This window comes from Salvelinus alpinus, chromosome 10 (genome assembly GCF_045679555.1).
Source record: "Salvelinus alpinus chromosome 10, SLU_Salpinus.1, whole genome shotgun sequence".
Taxonomy (NCBI): Eukaryota; Metazoa; Chordata; class Actinopteri; order Salmoniformes; family Salmonidae; genus Salvelinus; species Salvelinus alpinus.
Window position 1 is genome coordinate 13,707,317 of NC_092095.1, and position 20,230 is coordinate 13,727,546.

General features: G+C 43.8%; 1 protein-coding gene across 4 annotated transcripts in view; it reads left to right on the forward strand.

The window, feature by feature from the left end:
• LOC139531520 (semaphorin-5A-like) overlaps window positions 1–20,230 on the forward strand; it is a 360,002-nt gene that overhangs the window by 178,759 nt on the left and 161,013 nt on the right. The window lies entirely within an intron of this gene.

The window sequence follows — 20,230 nt, forward strand, 5'->3', positions numbered from 1 at the left end:
CTCTAATCAAGAGTCATATTTAGGTAGGGCATTCTCACTGTTTGTTTGTGGGTGATTGTCTCCTGTGTCCGTATGTCTGTTCGTACCACATGGGACTGTAGCGTTTGTTTGTTTCGTTTCGATGTCGTCTGTTTTCCTGTACGTAAGTTTATGTTTAGTTATGTAAGTTTATGTTCAGGTTGCGTCAACGTCGTTTTCTTATTTTGTAGTTTGGAAAGTGTTTTGTTTCGTTTCGTGTGCCATCGTAATTTATAATAAAGATGGCTTATTTCCCTGAGCCTGCGTTTTGGTCTGAAGATCCTTCTCTCCTCACCTCTTCCGAGGATGAGGAGAGCGTCACCCGTTACAGAATCACCCACCAAGCTAAGACCAAGCGGCAAAGGGAAACTAAACAGAGTAAGGGACAGGAGAGAAAGGATTTCTGGACATGGGAGCAAATAATGAATGGAGAAGGTCCCTGGGCTAAGGCAGGAGAAAATCGCCGTCCCAAAGCTGAGCTGGAGGCACGGAGGAGAGCAGAGGCTACCGGGGAGAGGAACCGGAGCTATGAGGGAACGCGTCTGGCACGGAAGCCAAAAAAGCCCGTGAGTAATTCCCAAAAATTTCTTGGGGGGGGGCTAGGAGATAGTGGGCCAAGGGCAGGTAGGAGACCTGCGCCCACTTCCCAGGCTTACCGTGGAGAGCGGGAGTACGGGCAGGCGCCGTGTTACGCAGTAGAGCGCACGGTGTCTCCTGTACGAGTGCATAGCCCAGTGCGGGTTATTCCACCTCCCCGCACTGGTAGGGCTAGATTGAGTATTGAGCCAGGTGTCATGAGGCCGGCTCAACGCGTCTGGTCTCCAGTGCGTCTCCTCGGGCCGGCATACATGGCACCTGCCTTACGCATGGTTTCCCCGGTTCGCCTACATAGCCCGGTGCGGGTTATTCCACCTCCCCGCACTGGTCGGGCAACCGGGAGTATTCAACCAGGTAAGGTTGGGCAAGCTCAATGCTCAAGAGTGCCAGTACGCCTCCACGGTCCGGTATTTCCGGCACCACCTCCCCGCCCCAGCCTAGTACCTACAGTGTCTACACTACGCACTAGGCTACCAGTGCGTATCCTGAGCCCTGTTCCTCCTCCACGCACTCTCCCTGTAGTGCGTGTATCTAGCCCGGTGCCTCCAGTTCCGGCCCCACGCACTAAGCTACCAGTGCGTCTCCAGAGCCCTGTACACACTGTTTCTTCTCCCCCTACTAATCCTGATGTGCTTGCCCTCAGCCCGGTGTCACCAGTGCCGGTACCTCGCACCAGGTATAGAGTGGGCTTTGAGAGTCCAGTGTGCCCTGTCCCTGCTCCCCGCACTAGTATGAAGGTGCGTGTCCTTAGCCCGGTGCCTCCAGTTCCGGCACCACGCACCAGGTCTACAGTGCGCATTATCCGGCCAGAGCCATCCGTCTCACCAGCGCCATCTGAGCCATCCGTCTCACCAGCGCCATCTGAGCCATCCGTCTACCCAGCGCCATCTGAGCCATCCGTCTCCCCAGCGCCATCTGAGCCATCCGTCTCCCCAGCGCCGTCTGAGCCATCCGTCTGCAATGAGCCTGCAAAGCCGCCCGTCTGCCATGAGCCTGCAAAGCCGCCCGTCTGCCATGAGCCTACAGAGCCGTCCGCCAGACAGGAGCCGCTAGAGCCGTCCGCCAGACAGGAGCCGCTAGAGCCGCCCGTCAGACAGGATCTGCCAGAGCCGCCAACCAGACAGGATCTGCCAGAGCCGCCAATCAGACAGGATCTGCCAGAGCCGCCAATCAGACAGGATCTGCCAGAGCCGCCAGCCAGACAGGATCTGCCAGAGCCGCCAGCCAGACAGGATCTGCCAGAGCCGTCAGCGAGCCATGAGCAGCCAGAGCCGTCAGAGAGCCATGAGCAGCCAGAGCCGTCAGAGAGCCATGAGCAGCCAGAGCCGTCAGAGAGCCATGAGCAGCCAGAGCCGTCAGAGAGCCATGAGCAGCCAGAGCCGTCAGAGAGCCATGAGCAGCCAGAGCCGTCAGAGAGCCATGAGCAGCCAGAGCCGTCAGAGAGCCATGAGCGTCGAGAGCCGTCAGCCTGCCATGAGCGTCGAGAGCCGTCAGCCTGCCATGAGCGTCGAGAGTCGTCAGCCTGCCATGAGCGTCGAGAGCCGTCAGCCTGCCATGAGCGTCGAGAGCCGTCAGCCTGCCATGAGCGTCGAGAGCCGTCAGCCTGCCATGAGCGTCGAGAGCCGTCAGCCTGCCATGAGCGTCGAGAGCCGTCAGCCTGCCATGAGCGTCGAGAGTCGTCAGTCAGCCATGAGCTGCCCTTCAGCCTGAAAAGGCTAGATACCCAGAACTGCCCATCAGTCCAGAGCTGTCTCTCTGTCCGGAGCTGCCTTTCAGTCCGGAGTTGCCCCTCTATCCTGATCTCCCTCTCTATCTTTATCTACTTCTATATTCTTATCTATCCCTCTGTCTTGATTTATCTCTCTGTCCCGGTGTTGTCCTTATTAGATATGTTGTTAAGGGGATTTTGTGGGGGTCAAAAGAGGGTGGACATTCTTGGAGGGAGGAAGTTAGGATGGACTATGGTGGTATGGGGACAGCGTCCTGAGCCGGAACCACCACCGTGGTCAACTGCCCACCCGGACCCTCCCCTGGACTTTGTGCTTGTGCGCCCGGCGTGCGCATCTTGAGGGGGGGGTACTGTAACAGTCCTGACCTGTTTTATGTTGTTTTTATGTGTTTATGGTCAGGGCATGTGTTTTGGGTGGGCAGTCTATGTTATTCGTTTCTATGTTGGTTTTGGTTTGCCTGGTATGGCTCTTGATTAGAGGCAGGTGGTTTGCGTTTTTCTCTAATCAAGAGTCATATTTAGGTAGGGCATTCTCACTGTTTGTTTGTGGGTGATTGTCTCCTGTGTCCGTATGTCTGTTCGTACCACATGGGACTGTAGCGTTTGTTTGTTTCGTTTCGATGTCGTCTGTTTTCCTGTACGTAAGTTTATGTTTAGTTATGTAAGTTTATGTTCAGGTTGCGTCAACGTCGTTTTCTTATTTTGTAGTTTGGAAAGTGTTTTGTTTCGTTTCGTGTGCCATCGTAATTTATAATAAAGATGGCTTATTTCCCTGAGCCTGCGTTTTGGTCTGAAGATCCTTCTCTCCTCACCTCTTCCGAGGATGAGGAGAGCGTCACCCGTTACAGTTCATAACATTTCATCCTCCTGCATACCCATTTTAACTGAATTGAAAAGACCCCATCCAATAAATCCCACAACACGGCGATAGTATCTCTCCACCGACTCTAACGATTCACTGGTCTCCTTTTCCCTATGTGGTTCTCCATAACCATCATACCACATAAAAAAAGTTAATTTTAGGTTTGGTAACCCCTATACTAATTCCTCGTGACCCTTCCACCCATTCTAGAATTCCATTCCAGAATGAGATGACATCAAAAGTACATTTATTTTAAAATAAAACCACATAACATGTCTAATGATTTAAGCAAACCCTAAAGCTTTCTGCATTTGCAAGGAGCGTTTGGCCATATAATTTAAATGTGTTACCTTTACACGGAACCCAAACTGGCTGTGCGCATGCGCCATCGTGGGCCATCGAGCACAATCGTGCATACATTTTGTCCCCCTACACCAAACGCGATCACTAATTGCAGGTTAAAATATCAAAGCAAACTCTGAACCAATTACATTAATTTGGGGAAGGGTCGATAAGCATTAAACATTTATGGCTATTAAGCTAGTTAGCTTGCACTTGCTAGCTAATTTGTCCTATTTAGCTAGCTTGCTGTTGCTAGCTAATTTGTCCTGGGATATAAACATTGAGTTGTTATTTTACCTGAAATGCACAAGGTCCTCTACTCCAACAATTCATCCACACATAAAACGGTCAACCGAATCGTTTCTAGTCATCTCTCCTCCTTCCAGGCTTTTTCATCTTTGAACTTATATGGTGATTGGCATCTAAACTTTCATAGTATTACTACGCCGACGGCAAAACAGTTTGTCTTTCAATTACCCACGTGGGTATAACCAATGAGGAGATGGCACGTGGGTACCTGCTTCTATAAACCAATGAGGAGATGGGAGAGGCAGGATTTGCTCGCAATGCGAGCGGTGTGGTCAGCCTGTTAGAATCCATTCCCCTGGCATTTCGCCTAGAATCTTCAACCCAAAATAAGTTTTCCTGTGGCAATGGTAGCCAATTTCTCATCGTAAGGTATCCCGCAATATTTAATCCCTGGCCTTTACTAAACAGTTAGGTAACACGTTATCTCATACGTCTTCCTTCACATAGAAACTGTAATCTCTATGTACCACGATCGAACAGAGACTATACACCGCTAGGTGAAAGTTCCATTTCTTCTACCTTCCGGAGGATTTGTTGAAAATGATGCTAATGCTTGCCTGGCAACATTTTCTCTGAATAGAGCAGGCTCCATACCCACTTTACACTCCCTTTTCCAACGACCAATAGTCCCACACCTAAAACAGGACTCGGTCTCCCTACGCTTTGATGCTTTTCAGCTACGTTTATTTGTCTTATCTTGGCCATTGAAACTATAGTTAGTGCTTTTTTCTATGGCCCTATTGACCCCTCGCACGTCTGCGAGGTGAGCGGAGTCATATTCCACTCTCAAAACATTGTCTTGAATTAAATCTACTACCCCCGCAATTACCATTTTGATCACAGGGTTCAACCCCGTCATCAAAGCAGAAGCGCAAATTCTATCAATACACTCCCGTTTCCAGTCCTTCTGTATTAGCGTACTGGTGTTACACTTTCTCGGTTTATCGTTATGCATTTTCTGTTGATAGAATGCTGACATCAAAACGCTGGTATATTGAGCTTTTGATTCTGGTTTTATGTCTTTGTGCCAAGTCATAATTGCCTCCCTGAATTCTTTATTTGATTTGAATTCTCCGTCAGCAGGAAAATGTTGTCCAATTTTATCTAATTTGCTAAAATGTTCCCATATTCCAGGTGAATTGGTAGAATGCTCGTGTGCTTCTTTTATCGCCTCCATGGCTTTATTAAATTCCGCTATCTCTATATTACAGGGAGAAACAGGTCCGTTTGTCGCCATATCAATAGTTATTATTCCCTAAACACTCCCGACGGTGTCCAGGGTATCTTAGATTCCTTAACTCCCGTCTATTATACACACCTTCTATTAACTATTTTCTAAGATAGCACTACACACTTCCCCGGATAATAATTAATTGGTCACGGCACTTAATACCTTGTATTAGAACCGATACCATAAACATCTGCCAACCTATTACTGGAGAATACGGACAGGACTTCATGTCCTATTCCAGTACTTCCTCAAATATCACTATTATTGATCATCCACATCATCTCTCACCACGCCCTCTCCCCATAGGACATCAACCAACCTCTCTCCATATTGATACTGCTACTACACTACTGCTACTAAACAGTGTTCGAATATCCTATTTTTTATTTTTGTTTTTTAACTCACTATTTTCTAGAACTCTCGTCTTAAACAAAAAAAACTCACTGCAACTGGGACTTTTGTTCTATTTACAGATCTCGCAGAGATATACCACCACTAGGGATCTATCCTTCAGGGAACCTACCCTTCATGTATATTAGCCTGGCTCTTATATTTTATCTGGATCTCGCAGAGGAAAACATCCACTTGGGACATATTCTTAAAAGGAACCTACCCTTCATTAATAGTAATCACAGGTATTACCCCTCTGTGATTTACTATTGACTTTATAGTACTAGCAGGAACCAACCTACTAGGGAGTTACCCCCTAGGACTTACCCTACAGGTACCAGCCTGTATGAGTTTACCTTTCGGGCCTTACCATTTACTAGAAAGCTACGACCGGTCGTTACACAATGGGCCGATAAAATTAAACTTTGGCTCTCCAGGTCCGTATCCCATAATTAGTTCAGCCAACGATTCTCATCTCCCCAAGATGTCAAAATGAGTGGAAACAGTGTCACGACTCCTACCGAAGGTAGCTCCCCTTCCTGTTCGGGTGGCGCTCGGCGGTCGTCGTCACCGGCCTACTAGCTGCCACTGATCCCTTTTCCCCTTTTCTGTTTATTGGTTTCACCTGTGTTTGTTTTAGGCTGATTGGTTGGGCTTTATTTACCGGGATTGTTCGATGTACATGTGTACACGTCTGTGTGTCACGGTTTTCCCATGTGTTTGGGTTTTTTGCTGGACTGTTTTAGTCCCCCGTGTTTGGGGCATTTGTTTTGGTTGGCGTATGTTCACCGTTGTGGTGCATTAAAAGTTAGCACTACCCTGAACTCTCTGCTTCCTGTGCCTGACTTCTCACCCACTACACCCCGGGCAGTACAAACAGATATAGGAACTAGCCTACCTTGTCTGTTGCCAGCTCTGCTCCACTCATCTGGACTCTTTGGTTTGACTACAAATCGTGGTGAACTCCTGGCTAGCTTGCCATCTGTTAGGTTCTTATATTTCAGAGTAAATAACCCACAGACACTAGAGTAGCTTTAACCAAGTTTAAATCTTCCCAAAGGTTCTGTACAGCTGTAATTCAGACAACCCAACATTTGTCCCATCCAGATATTTATATCCCACTTAAGACACTCCTCCTTCTCTCCAATCCCTACATTTTATGGTCTTACAGGAAGAGAGTAAAGAGGGTAACAGGATACCAAACCTTTAATACTCCCTTATGAGAATCTGTCTACACCTCCTGACCTAAACCGCTCCTTCATCTAATCCACAGATGTCAATCAGTCTTTCCTGTATCAACATGGTGCTCTGCTCCCATCCCTCAACACATTCCAACACATTCCAACACATTCCACAGCTATTTGTCTTTCTACAGAGACCCAGTCTCTTTTACTATACTAAGCGTCTGATCTATCATGTCTTTAATATCTCGATGTTCAAAATGTCGAATCCAACAGTAGTTACAGTCTTGTCCCATCGCTGCAACTCCCCTACGGACTCGGTAGAGGTGAAGGTCGAAGGCCATGCGTCGCCGAAACACGACCCTGACAAGCCGCAATGCTTCTTGACACACCGCTTGCTTAACCCAGAAGCCAGCCGCACCAATGTGTTGGAAGAAACACCGTCTAACTGACGACCGAGGTCAGCTTGCAGGCCCCTGGCCCGCCACAAGGAGTTGCTAGAGCACGATGAAACATGGAAATCCCGGCCGGCCAAACCCTCCCCTAACCCGGACAACGCTGGGCCAATTGTGAGCCGCCCCATGGGTCTCCAGGTCCTACTTTTGGGAGACAAAGTGGATTAGGTCCTACTGTTGGGAGAAGGAGTGGAGCAGGCCCTATTGTCGGGAGAAGGAGTGGAGCAGGCCCTACTGTCGGGAGAAGGAGTGGAGCAGGCCCTATTGTCGGGAGAAGGAGTGAAGCTGGCCCAACTGTCGGGAGAAGGAGTGGAGCAGGTCCTACTGTCGGGAGAAGGAGTGGAGCAGGCCCTATTGTCGGGAGAAGGAGTGGAGCTGGCCTTACTGTCGGGAGAAGGAGTGGAGCAGGCCCTATTGTCGGGAAAAGGAGTGAAGCTGGCCCAACGGTCGGGAGAAGGAGTGGAGCAGGTCCTACTGTCGGGAGAAGGAGTGGAGCAGGCCCTATTGTCGGGAGAAGGAGTGAAGCTGGCCCAACTGTCGGGAGAAGGAGTGGAGCAGGTCCTACTGTCGGGAGAAGAAGTGGAGCAGCTCCTACTGTCGGGAGGAGGAGTGGAGCAGGTCATACTGTTGGGAGAAGGTGTGGAGCAGGTCCTATTGTCGGGAGAAGGAGTGGAGCAGGTCCTGCTGTCGGGAGAAGGAGTGGAGCAGGTCCTACTGTCGGGAGAAGGAGTGGAGCAGGTCCTGCTGTCGGGAGAAGGAGTGGAGCAGGTCCTACTGTCGGGAGGAGGAGTGGAGCAGGTCATACTGTTGGGAGGAGGTGTGGAGCAGGTCCTACTGTCGGGAGGAGGAGTGGAGCAGGCCCTATTGTCGGGAGAAGGAGTGGAGCAGGTCATACTGTCGGGAGAAGGAGTGGAGCAGGTCCTGCTGTCAGGAGAAGTAGTGGATCAGGTCCTACTGTTGGGAGAAGGAGTGGCACAGGTCCTACTGTCGGGAGAAGGAGTGGAGCAGGTCCTACTGTCAGGAGAAGGAGTGGAGCAGGTCCTACTGTCGGGAGAAGGAGTGGAGCAGGTCCTACTGTCGGGAGAAGGAGTGGAGCAGCTCCTACTGTCGGGAGAAGGAGTGGAGCAGGTCCTGCTGTTGGGATAAAGTAGTGGATCAGGTCCTACTGTTGGGAGAAGGAATGGAGGAGCAGGTCCTACTGTCGGAAGAAGGAGGAGCAACGGGGGAAAACCAAAAAATGACATGCCCTCCTAAAACTGGTTATAACTTCAGTTCTGTTATGATGTTAAGATTCTATCACTGACAGTGTGTTACATAGACTTATTTAAGAAAGGTCAAGGACTGAGGGGGGGCATGACTTTAAAAATGGCAGAGTAATAATTGTTTTAAATTCATCGGCTGTCCATAATGACCTCTTTAGCAGTTCTGGTGTTAAAGCTCTGTGGTCTTTATTGATGACTCAGAGAATGTTGTATGACTGGAAAGGCTTGCAGTTCTCAGGGCTAGCAGGCTAAACAGATTGACTGATTGAATTTATTAGACAATAAAAAATAAAAATAAACATAATTAAGGTGGTGACGGTGACGCCTCCACATACAAATTTTCTATTTTCGCCTAAAATGACATACCCAAATGTAGCTGCTCAGGACCTGAGGCAAGGATATGCATATTCTTTATAACATTTGAAAGGAAATACTTTGAAGTTCGTAGAAATGTGAAGTGAATGTAGGAGAATATAACACATTAGATCTGGTAAAAGATAATACAAAGAAAAAAACATGCATTTTTTTTTTTGTACCATCGTCTTTGGAGAATGGCAAGAGAATGGCCATAATGTATTATTCCAGCCCAGGTGCAATTTAGATTTTGGCCACTAGATGGCAGCTGTGTATAGCATACTATGCCATACAATACTATACCATACCATACGATACCGTACTATACCATACCATACCGGACAGTACAATACTATACTAAAACTAAACCATATCATGCTATACCATACCATACTATACCATACTATACCATACCATATCATACTACACTATACCATGCCAAACTATACCATACAGTGCAATACTATACTATACCATTCTTTACTAGACCATATCATGCTATACCACACCATACCATGCCATATCCTACTATGTCATATCATACTATACTATACATACCATGCTATACTACACCATACTGTGCCATACCATACTATATCATACTATACCACACCATACCATGCCATATCCTACTATGTCATACCATACTATACCATACTATACCAGACCATATCATACCATACTATATCATACTATACTATACCATACTATACAGTACTATACCATACCCTACTATACTATACCATACTATACAGTACTATATCATATCATACTATACTATACCATACCGTACTCTACCATACCGTACTATACCGTACTATACCATACTATACCATATCATGCTATACCATACCATACCGTATCATGCCATACCATATCGTGCCATACTATATATATATATATATATCTTTATTTTTGTAAATTATTTAACCTTTATTTAACTAGGCAAGTCAGTTAAGAACAAATTCTTATTTACAATGACGGCCTACCGGGGAACAGTGGGTTAGTTGCCTTGTTCAGGTACAGAACGACAGATTTTTACCTTTCGGTTACTGGCCCAATGCTCTGACCACTATACTGCCTGCCGCCCCACTATACTCTACTCTACTCTACTCTACTCTACTCTACTATACTATACTATACTATACAGTAAGTACCTATTTCCACTTACCCTACTACTGTTTAACTGTGCTGTCCATTGGTTAGTATCAGCCTGCCTGCATGAACCTCCTGCTGATAAGAGAGACAGATGAGTTTTCACTCACACACAAACACACAAACACAAACCAACACACGCTTCTGGACAAGACAATTTTTACTCGCTACGCGCTTCAGCTCTCGGCGTTCCGTACTGTGAGCTTGTGTGGCCTACCACTTCGCGGCTGAGCCGTTGTTGCTCCTAGATGTTTCGACTTATAACAGCACTTGCAGTTGACCGGGGCAGATCTCATAAATTTGACTAACTGACTTGTCGGAAAGGTGGTGTCCTATGACGGTGCCACGTTGAAAGTCACTGAGGTCTTCAGTAAGGCCATTCTACTGTCAATATTTGTCTATGGAGATTGCATGGCTGTGTGCTAGATTTTATACACATATCCACAATGGGTCTGGCTGAAATAGACAAATCCACTAATTTGAAGGGGTGTCCACATACTTTTGTATATATATATTGTGTTATATAGATCAGTCCTTTCGGGAGTCCAGATAATTTATTTATAAACCCTATCATTGGATGGTTCAGTAGTTGAGTTCCCCAAGGGACTCCAGAGGCCAGCATAGCTGACCTAAGTTGTAAATATAGAAAAAAAAGGAGTTGTTTGGTAATGTGTCTGTATCTTACAGAACTTGGAATATTCTCAAACCATTACTGTCCATGATATCGGCATGGGTGCAGATTCCACATTTGGTCCATTGGGGGGATGCAAAAGGCCACCTTCCAAGTCTCAAGGCATTATTGTGAAATATTGGAGTATGGGCATGCCATCTTCATTCCCAGTTACATTGTTTTTCAATTTTGTGCCAAATAGAGATTGTGTGAGCAATAACAGCACTAAAGCGTAGTTTGCATTGCTTAAGGGATATATCAGTGAAGATCCATCTCTTCCAGGACAGTAGGAGACACCAATGGTTTTATCTAAGGAAGGAAATATATCTACACCCAAATATTTAAAATTGTTGGGATTCCATAAGTAGAGATGGAGTCCCCCATCGAGGACTCGAGAGGCAGTAGAGCTCATTTGGTTAGATTCATTTTATAACTCGAGGTTAAGCTGAATTGATGTATGATCTTCAATGCGTTAGGGATCGATTGAGATACATTGTCTAGATATACTGTAGTAAAATGTAATCTGCGTAAAATGAGATAAAGTGATTTGAGAGAAATTGGTGTTATTTCTTTTCGACTGATGAATTGCCTGGGCCAGGGGTTCCATGGCTAATAAGAATAGCAAAGGCGAAGTTGGATCACCTTGTCTGCTGCTTCTAGTGATTCTGAACGGAGCAGAGCAGATATTACCTGTTATAATTTTGGCTGAGGGATTGGCATACAGCATTTTAATCATATGAATGAAATTGAAGCCAATTCCCATATGTTCCAAGACAGACCAGAGATATGACCATTATTTTCTATCAAACTATTTTTCTGAATCGAGAGAAAATACAGCCCAAGGAACTGATGTTTCTGATGAAGCATCTAAGCTATGTAGACTATATCCCAATCGACAAGGATGCTGCCTTTTGAGGCACCATTTCTAGGCAGGATGTCAAAATTGGCATGTCTAAAGCCCAAGGTACCTTAAAATCGTGCCTTCTAACGCGCCTTCATTCGGGTGGTTTTGAAGGCAGCATCCAATGTATCCTTCCCTGGAGAGGCTATCCAGAAGAATAAGCAATAACTGTGAGTATAACATTAATTTGTTAAACAAATTATGTTCAAATGTTCAACATATTACTTTCATATGAATTCTAAATGTTGAGTAACTGTTGTTTATCAGCCTGTTGCCAAGTCGGACGCGATAGCTAGCTATCGTTAGAAAGGCGATCTACTTAACAGCTGTTTAGAGATGAACTAATGAGCTAACTAGGCCTAATCGTAGATTTAGCAATGTTTAAATTCTGAAGTTTTTAAACTTGCCAACAAGCTAAACTTGCTAGCTTGTGTTTCGCCGCATTGCATTGCCTTGGCAGGAGAAAACAGTCATGCCTAATTCTAGGTAAAACATGTTTAAAATGTTAACAACATCTGATGAACATTTTTGGAAATGCAGCAAGCTGTGTTCAGTTCAATCTAGGCTTGCCAGCCAGCCAAGTTATTTGTGCATTCTGTTGATGTCTGTTAGCTAACTTTTTCTTGTCACTTTCCCTTCCCCTATTGTGTTGTACGATTGGGTTTGGTGGTACTAGTTAAAATTAGTGGCTGTTATACTACTCTTACTGTTAACAACGGACCAAGCCTAAAAATATGCAAAACTGTTAACAATTAGATTGCACATTAATAAAGGTAGTTGTGGCTTCAACAACATGAACCAGTACTGAAATTTGAGCAGTGAGGTTACTTTCTCCCCCATTGTCTCTGCTTGTTCCAGGTTGAAGGACATCTCACCCTGACACCCTGCAGATCTATTGAACTTGTTGGGAACCTCCCAGCCACCAAGATAATCACCATATCTCAGGATTTTATTAAGGAGTGTGCAACATCTTAATGAATGTTAAATATAAATAGATTCACCCATATTATTGTTTATGATGCAGATATGTCAGGACATTTTTATTTATTAAGCTCAATTCTAAAATACAGATGTGATTTGTTTTGTCCCAGCGGTATGCACTGCGTGCAAGTCTTCAATTTAGACCACATTTAGTTAAATGAGGTGTTAGTGAAGGGCTGGAACAAAAACCTGTAAACTCCTGTCCTATGTATAAAAAAACATGTAGCTGTCATGACTACATTTGCCCTCATGTACTTAACAAGGCTTATGAATGCTGGAGGTTCATCTCTGTGTCATGTCCCTCACTTGGGAATTAACTATTTTGTACAATGGACTGTGTTTTAAGGGCTCATGTACAGATACAGGAAAACCAATAAAAAATTGAACATTTATTAAAAATGACAAGTGTTGACGTCTCCCCGTGTTTCTGGTTTTGAGGCTTGGGCATCTATCTGGTGACAGCAGTTCATCTGTTCATTAGCACCTGTCACGTTCCTGACCTGTTTTCTCTTGTTTTATATGTATTTATTGGTCAGGGCGTGAGTGTTGGGTGGGCAGTCTATGTTTTCTATTTCTATGTTGGGTTTTGTGTTCGGCCTGGTATGATTCTCAATTAGAGACAGGTGTGTATTGTTTGTCTCTGATTGAGAGTCATACTTAGGCAGCCTGGGTTTCACCTGTGTTTTGTGGGTGTTTGTTTCCTGTGTTAGCGTTTGGGCCACACAGGACTGTTGCAGGTTAGTCACGTTCGTTGTTTTGTTTATTTGTAGTGTTTGTTGGTTTGCCATTAAAATCATGAATACCTCCTACTCCGCATCTTGGTCCGATCCTCCTCGTCTGAGGAGGAGAACGACATTGACAGCCGTTACAGCACCAATCCCCTACACGGAGAGAGAAAGGAATCAATAATATTACAATGCTCTATTTATTTTATTGAATATACAGTAAATTCCTGTTTGATATGCATTTATATACAGTACCAGTCAAAAGTTTGGACACACATACTCATTCCAGGGATTTTCTTAATTTGACTATTTTCTACCTTGTAGTATAATAGTGAAGACATCAAACTTATGAAATAACACATATGGAATCAGGTAGTAACCAAAAAAGTGTTAAACTCATCAAAAAAGTGTTAAACAAGCTACCCTTTGCCTTGATGACAGCTTTGCACACTCTTGGCATTCTCTCAACCAGCTTCATGAGTTAGTCACCTGTAATGCATTTCCCATTAACAGGTGTGCCTTGTTAAAAGTTAATTTGTGGAAATTCTTTCCTTCTTAATGCAGTTGAGGCAATCAGTTGTGCTGTGACAAGGTATGGTTGGTATACAGAAGTTATCCCTATTAGGTAAAAGACCAAGTTCATATTATGGGAAGAACAGCTCAAATAAGCAAAGAGAAACGACAGGCCATCGTTACTTTAAGACATGAAGGTCAGGCAATCCGGAAAATTCCAAGAACTTTGAATGTTTCTTCAAGTGCAGTCGCAAAAAACATCAGCAGTTATGATGAAACTGGCGCTCATGAGGACCGCCACAGGAAAGGAAGACCCAGAGTTACCTCTGCTGCAGAAGATAAGTTCATTAGTTACCAGCCTCAGAAATTGCAGCCCAAATAAATGTTTCTCAGAGTTCAAGTAACAGACACATCTCAACATCAACTGTTCAGAGGAGACTGTGTGAATCGGGCCTTCATTGTCAAATTGCTGCAAAGAAACCACTACTAAAGGACACCAATAAGAAGAAGAGAATTGTTTGGGCCAAGAAACACGAGCAATGGACATTAGACCGGTGTAAATCAATCTTTGGTCTGATGAGTCCAAATTTGAGATTTTTGGTATGGATGTGTGGTGTCGTGGAAATATCAGTACTGAGAGAGACTTTGTCATATCTTCAAACAATCATATTTATTTAATATCGATTAATTATTGCAATAATGAAACCGTCGACACCACACTCTGAAGTGTGTGTTGCCGAGTGCTTAGAATCATACATAGTATACTGGGTCTTTATATAGAATACCTCAAAATGCTTAGTCATGGCTGGCTCCACCCCTCCCATGCAGATTGGGGCACCATAAACCACCCTGGGTTCATCCTGTCGTTTATCTGCACGGGGGGTGTTACTTTACTCCTCCAGGTTAAGTTTCCCAGATGGAAGGATGAGAACAAACAATGAGATGTATGTTCTATTCCTTCAGGCTCTCTCTATCTCGAGTCACACACACACACCACATCTTATCTATGAATGCAGGCTCAGTCAAACCGGAGACATATGTGTCACATGCACCACTAATCATATAATAGAATGTGGCTGTAAAGTTTCTTATCACCAAGCCATCACTTAATCAGTTGCCTGCCCAAGCTTCAAAAGACTGCTCTCAGTTAACTCAGAAAGGGAGAGAGAGAGTCCTAATAACCTTACTCTATTTCCTTAAACAACTATTTGGTGCATAAACATAACATCATCTTGTAATTCTGCTCCCACAGTGGTTCCCACTGTGAAACATGGAGGAGGAGGTGTGATTGTGTGTGGTGCTTTACTGGTGACACTGTCAGTGATGTATTTAGAATTCAAGGCACACTTTACCAGCATGGCTACCACAGCATTCTGCTGCGATCCGCCATCCCATCTGGTTTGCGCTTAGTGGGACTATCATTTGTTTTTCAACAGGACAATGACCCAACACACCTCCAGGCTGTGTAATGGCTATTTTACCAAGAAGGAGAGTGATTGAGTGCTGCATCAGATGACCTGGCCTCCACAATCACCCGACCTCAACCCAATTGAGATGGTTTGGGATGAGTTGGACCACAGAGCGAAAGAAAACCAACCCACAAGTGCTCAGCATATGTGACAAGTCCTTCAAGACTGTTAGAAAAGCCTTCCAGGTGAAGCTGGTTGAGAGAATGCCAAGAGTGTGCAAAGCTGTCATCAAGGCAAAGAGTGGCTACTTTAAAGAATCTCAAATCTCAAATAAATGTTGATTTGTTTAGCACTTTTGTGGTTACTACAAGATCCCGTATGTTATTTCACACTTTTTATGTCTTCACTATAATTCTACAATGCAGAAAAGAGTAAAATATAGAAAAACCTTTGAATGAATAGGTGTGTCCAAACTTTTGACTGGTAATGTAGTTATATCGGACATGTTATCCTTTATCACATGCCAGTATTTGTTTTGCATCCAATGCATTTAGCTTACATTAAGATGAGGTAGCCTAGGCCTTATCTAGTTGGATTGCATCAAATCAAATCAAATGTTGTTAGTCACTTGCGCCAAATACAACAGGTGTAGACCTTACAGTGAAATGCTTACTTTCAAGCCCCTAACCGACAGTGCAGTTTTAAAAAATACGGATAAGAATAAGAGATATAAGTTATTGCATTATGGTGTTGAACGCTGAGCTGTAGTCAATAAATAGCTTTCTCACATAGGTGTTCATTTTGTCCAGGTGGCAAAGGACAGTGAGGAGTGCAATAGAGATTGCATCATCTGTGGATCTGTTAGGGCGGTATGCAAATTGGAGTTGGTCTAGGGTTTCTGGGATAATGGTGTTGATGTGAGCCATGACACTGATGTTCAGTTGTGTATTCGTTGATAACTAATATTGAAAGGTGATACTCCCTGTTCACTCATGACTGTACTGCCAGGCACGACTTCAACACCATCATTAAGTTTGCCGATGACACAACAGTGGTAGGCCTGATCACCTACAACGACGAGACAGCCTATAGGGAGGAGGTCAGAGACCTGGCCATGTGGTGCAGGCACAACAACCTCTCCCTCAACGTGATCAAGACTAAGGAGATGATTGTGGACTACAGGAAAAAGAGGACCGAGCACGCCCCCATTCTCATCGACCTGGCTGCTGTGGAGCAGGTTGAGAGCTTCAAGTTCCTTGGTGTCCACTTCACCAACAAACTGACATGGTCCAAGCGCACCAAGACAGTCGTGAAGAGGGCACGACAAAGCCTATTCCGCTCAGGAGACTGAAAAGATTTGACATGGGTCCTCATAAGCTCAAAAGGTTCTACAGCTGCACCATCGAGAGCATCCTGACTGGTTGTACCATTGTCTGGTATGGCAACTGCTCGGCCTCTGACCACAATGCAGTGCATACGGCCCAGTACGGTACATCACTTGGGCCAAGCTTCCTGCCATCCAGGACCTCTATACCAGACGGTGTCAGAGTAAGGCCCCAAGAATTGTCAAATACTCCAGCTATCCTAGTCATAGACTGTTCTCTCTGCTACCGCACGGCAAGCGGTACCGGAGCGCCAAGTCTAAGTCCAAGAGACTTCTAAACAGCTTCTACCCCCAAGCCATAAGACTCCTGAACATCTAATCAAATGGCTACCCAGACTACTGATGGCTACCCAGACCCAGACCCCCCTCCCCCGCCCTCCTACTCTCTGTTTATTATCTATGCATAGTCACTTTAATAACTCTACCTACATGTACATATTACCTCAATTACCTCGACTAACCTGTGGCCCCACCCATTGACTCTGTACCGTAACACCCTGTATATAGTCTCCACATTGACTCTGTACCGTAACACCCTGTATATAGTCTCCACATTGACTCTGTACCGTAACACCCTGTATATAGTCTCCACATTGACTCTGTACCGTAACACCCTGTATATAGTCTCCACATTGACTCTGTACCGTAACACCCTGTATATAGTCTCCACATTGACTCTGTACCGTAACACCCTGTATATAGTCTCCACATTGACTCTACCGTAACACCCTGTATATAGTCTCCACATTGACTCTGTACCGTAACACCCTGTATATAGTCTCCACATTGACTCTGTACCGTAACACCCTGTATATTTTCTCGCTATTGTTATTTTACTGCTGCTCTTTAACTACTTTACCTTGATATCTTATTCGTATTTTTTAATCTGCATTGTTGGTTAAGGGCTTGTAAGTAAGCATTTCACCGTAAGGTGAAATACCTGTTGTATTCAGCGCCTGTGACTAATACAATTTGTTTTGATTTGATTTCATAATATGCAAGGGTGTGATAGTTGTGTGAATGAATCATTCAAAAATACATTAGCAGCTCTAATGCATTATTCATTTCACAGTGAAACACCACTATTCTGGCTATTCATCTTTCTTAAACAGATTGTAAAAAACAAAAAACGGATCTCCCCCAAAATCGTATAGCGTACGTATAGTGCATGCAAGCACGTCTGTCCTCAACAATGGAGCAGCAGACCAAGCATTATGTGAGAGGAGGAACTGTACCGTAGGATAATTGTTCTGGGCGGTGTCAACTTCATTCATGAACAGGCACTGAGGAGATCGATTATTTTACTTGTTAACTTGTTATTCATGTCAGATATTTCCATTTTGGATAGTTATTCACTGAATTGCTAGCACTAGTTGCTCACACTGCTACGGCGTCTACAATGTAAACAAACGTCTCTCGCTCAGTGGAATGTGAATGCGTTGTCACTTGTTGCTGCCTTCGAATCCTGTCCCAATTGGCAGTTACCTACTGGAAATGTGCTAACTACTAAGTTAGGTGCCTTTGGTGCCAGGAAGGCAGTAGCAGGCCTTTGGATTGGGACACAGCCGTAATAGTTGACGGAGGTTATCCGAGGATAGACGCTTTTTAACAATCCCGCTTTGGTCCATCAATTTTGGTAAGTAAGTCAGAAGACAGGACGACAACATTAAAAACATTTTTTTAAATATCTGTGTTTATCAAAGATAGGGGGCAATAGTGAGAACACTGTGTGGTATCTTTACCTTTTTTTTTTAGATATAAAAACAAAATTAGTGCTGTATTCACATCTCTCCCAAATGAACCTTTGTGAACGTCTGTATTAGTCATTTCATGCAATAGTGGACCTAATTGATTCCAAAATGTTCAATAGACCTCAGGAGGAATAACGTCCCATCCAGGCAATTTGTCTTTATTCTATCCAATGCCCTTTTGAGTTCATTAAGAGAGACTTGGGCTCCCAGCGAGGTGGCTTTTTTCTCTTAATTATCTTAGAAAGGACTTATTCTGGCTTGGTGTGGATTTACAAAGAGGTGTACAACTCTTTAAAGAAGTGGGAGAAACTTTGATTGAATTTGGGTTCTGATAGTATTCCCCTGTTTCAGATTCAATAGTTGCTGTGTCAGCTAATTGATCATTACTTTGTAGCACGTTGGCCAGTAAATGACTGGGACGATTACCATGAAAGTAATGGTTGAATCTAACTCAATGGGTGGCAAATTCTGCTCTCTGCCTGATCAATAAACGAAGTTGTGTCTTGACTTTGGAAAGAGTAATAGCTACCTGGTCTATAAAGAGTGGTTGTTGAGAACACTCTAATACAGTTAACAACATTTACAAATCTGAAATCTTCTATAATTGTGATTTATTCAACCCAGATGCAAATGCAGTAGCATTATTTTTTAGAAACACTTTAATTGCATCCCATAGAAACCGGGGGTCATAGTTCAATTTCAAATTGATCTCAGAATGTAGGATTCTGTAGTAATGAAGTGTTGAACCTCCATCTTGTGTCTCTTTTAGGAGATTTGGAGTTGGCAGTAGTAAGCATGGTGGTCAGACAAGCTCATTTGTTATATTTCTCTTGATGAACGAAAATAGAGGTTTAGATAATAGTATGAAATCCATTTGTCAGAATGATTTATGCCTGTTTGAGGTGAAAGTGTACTCTTTTGCTTAAGGATTATGTGCTCGCCAGGCATCAAGGAGGTTGTAATCAGAGAGTATATACTGGAGAGCCATGGTTGTGTGTGGATTGCAGTTGGTCTTGCTAGATTTGTCCCGCATGTCCAAAATGGCATTCATATCTGTCCAAATAACCAGATAGAATTCAGTTAATTCTAACAATATACTGTTCTGATAATCAGAAAACTTAGGATCATATGAATTTGGAGACGTAAACAATAATGAAGGCCATTTTCTTTCCATTATGGATACATTTAAGAATATTATTCTGACTTCTTGGTCTTTGCCTTTACCCAAGATGGTGAATTAGGGTTTATTATGTATCATTATGATGAACACCTTTAGTTGTGTTTGGGGCTGATGAAAAGGCAGCCAGTTTGTATAAATAGTTTTCTGCTCTATGTGCGTCCTTTTGGAGCAGGTGTGTTTCTTGGAGCATTGCTATATCAATATGGTTTCCTGCATGGAGATCAAGACAGCTGCAATGTTTAATAGGACCGTTTAGGCCTTTCAAATTCCAAGAGAGAATAGCTGGTGTTGAAAGAATGTATTATTAATGATGTAATTGTTATCTTTGGTGTTAATAAGCGCATGGATGTCAAACAAAAAGCAGCACCCACAGGGACACCCACCCATTGGTCATTCCCCACAATGTCTCCTTATCAATATGTCTCCTTATCAATATGTCTCCTTATCGATATGTCTACTTATCAATATGTCTCCTTATCGATATGCCTCCTTATTAAAGTCTCCTTATCAATATATATCCTTATAATATCTCTCCTTATCAATATGACTCCTTATCAATATGTCTCCTTATCGATATGCCTCCTTATTAAAGTCTCCTTATCAATATAATTCCTTACAATATATCTCCTTATTAATATGTCTCCGTATGAATATGTCTCCTTATCAAGATGTCTCCTTATCAATATGTCTCCTTATCAATATGGCTCCTTATCAATATGTCTCCTTATCAATAAACTCTTTATCAATATACTCCTTATCAAGATGTCTCCTTATCAAGATGACTCCTTATCAAGATGTCTCCTTATCAATATGTCTCCTTATCAAGATGAC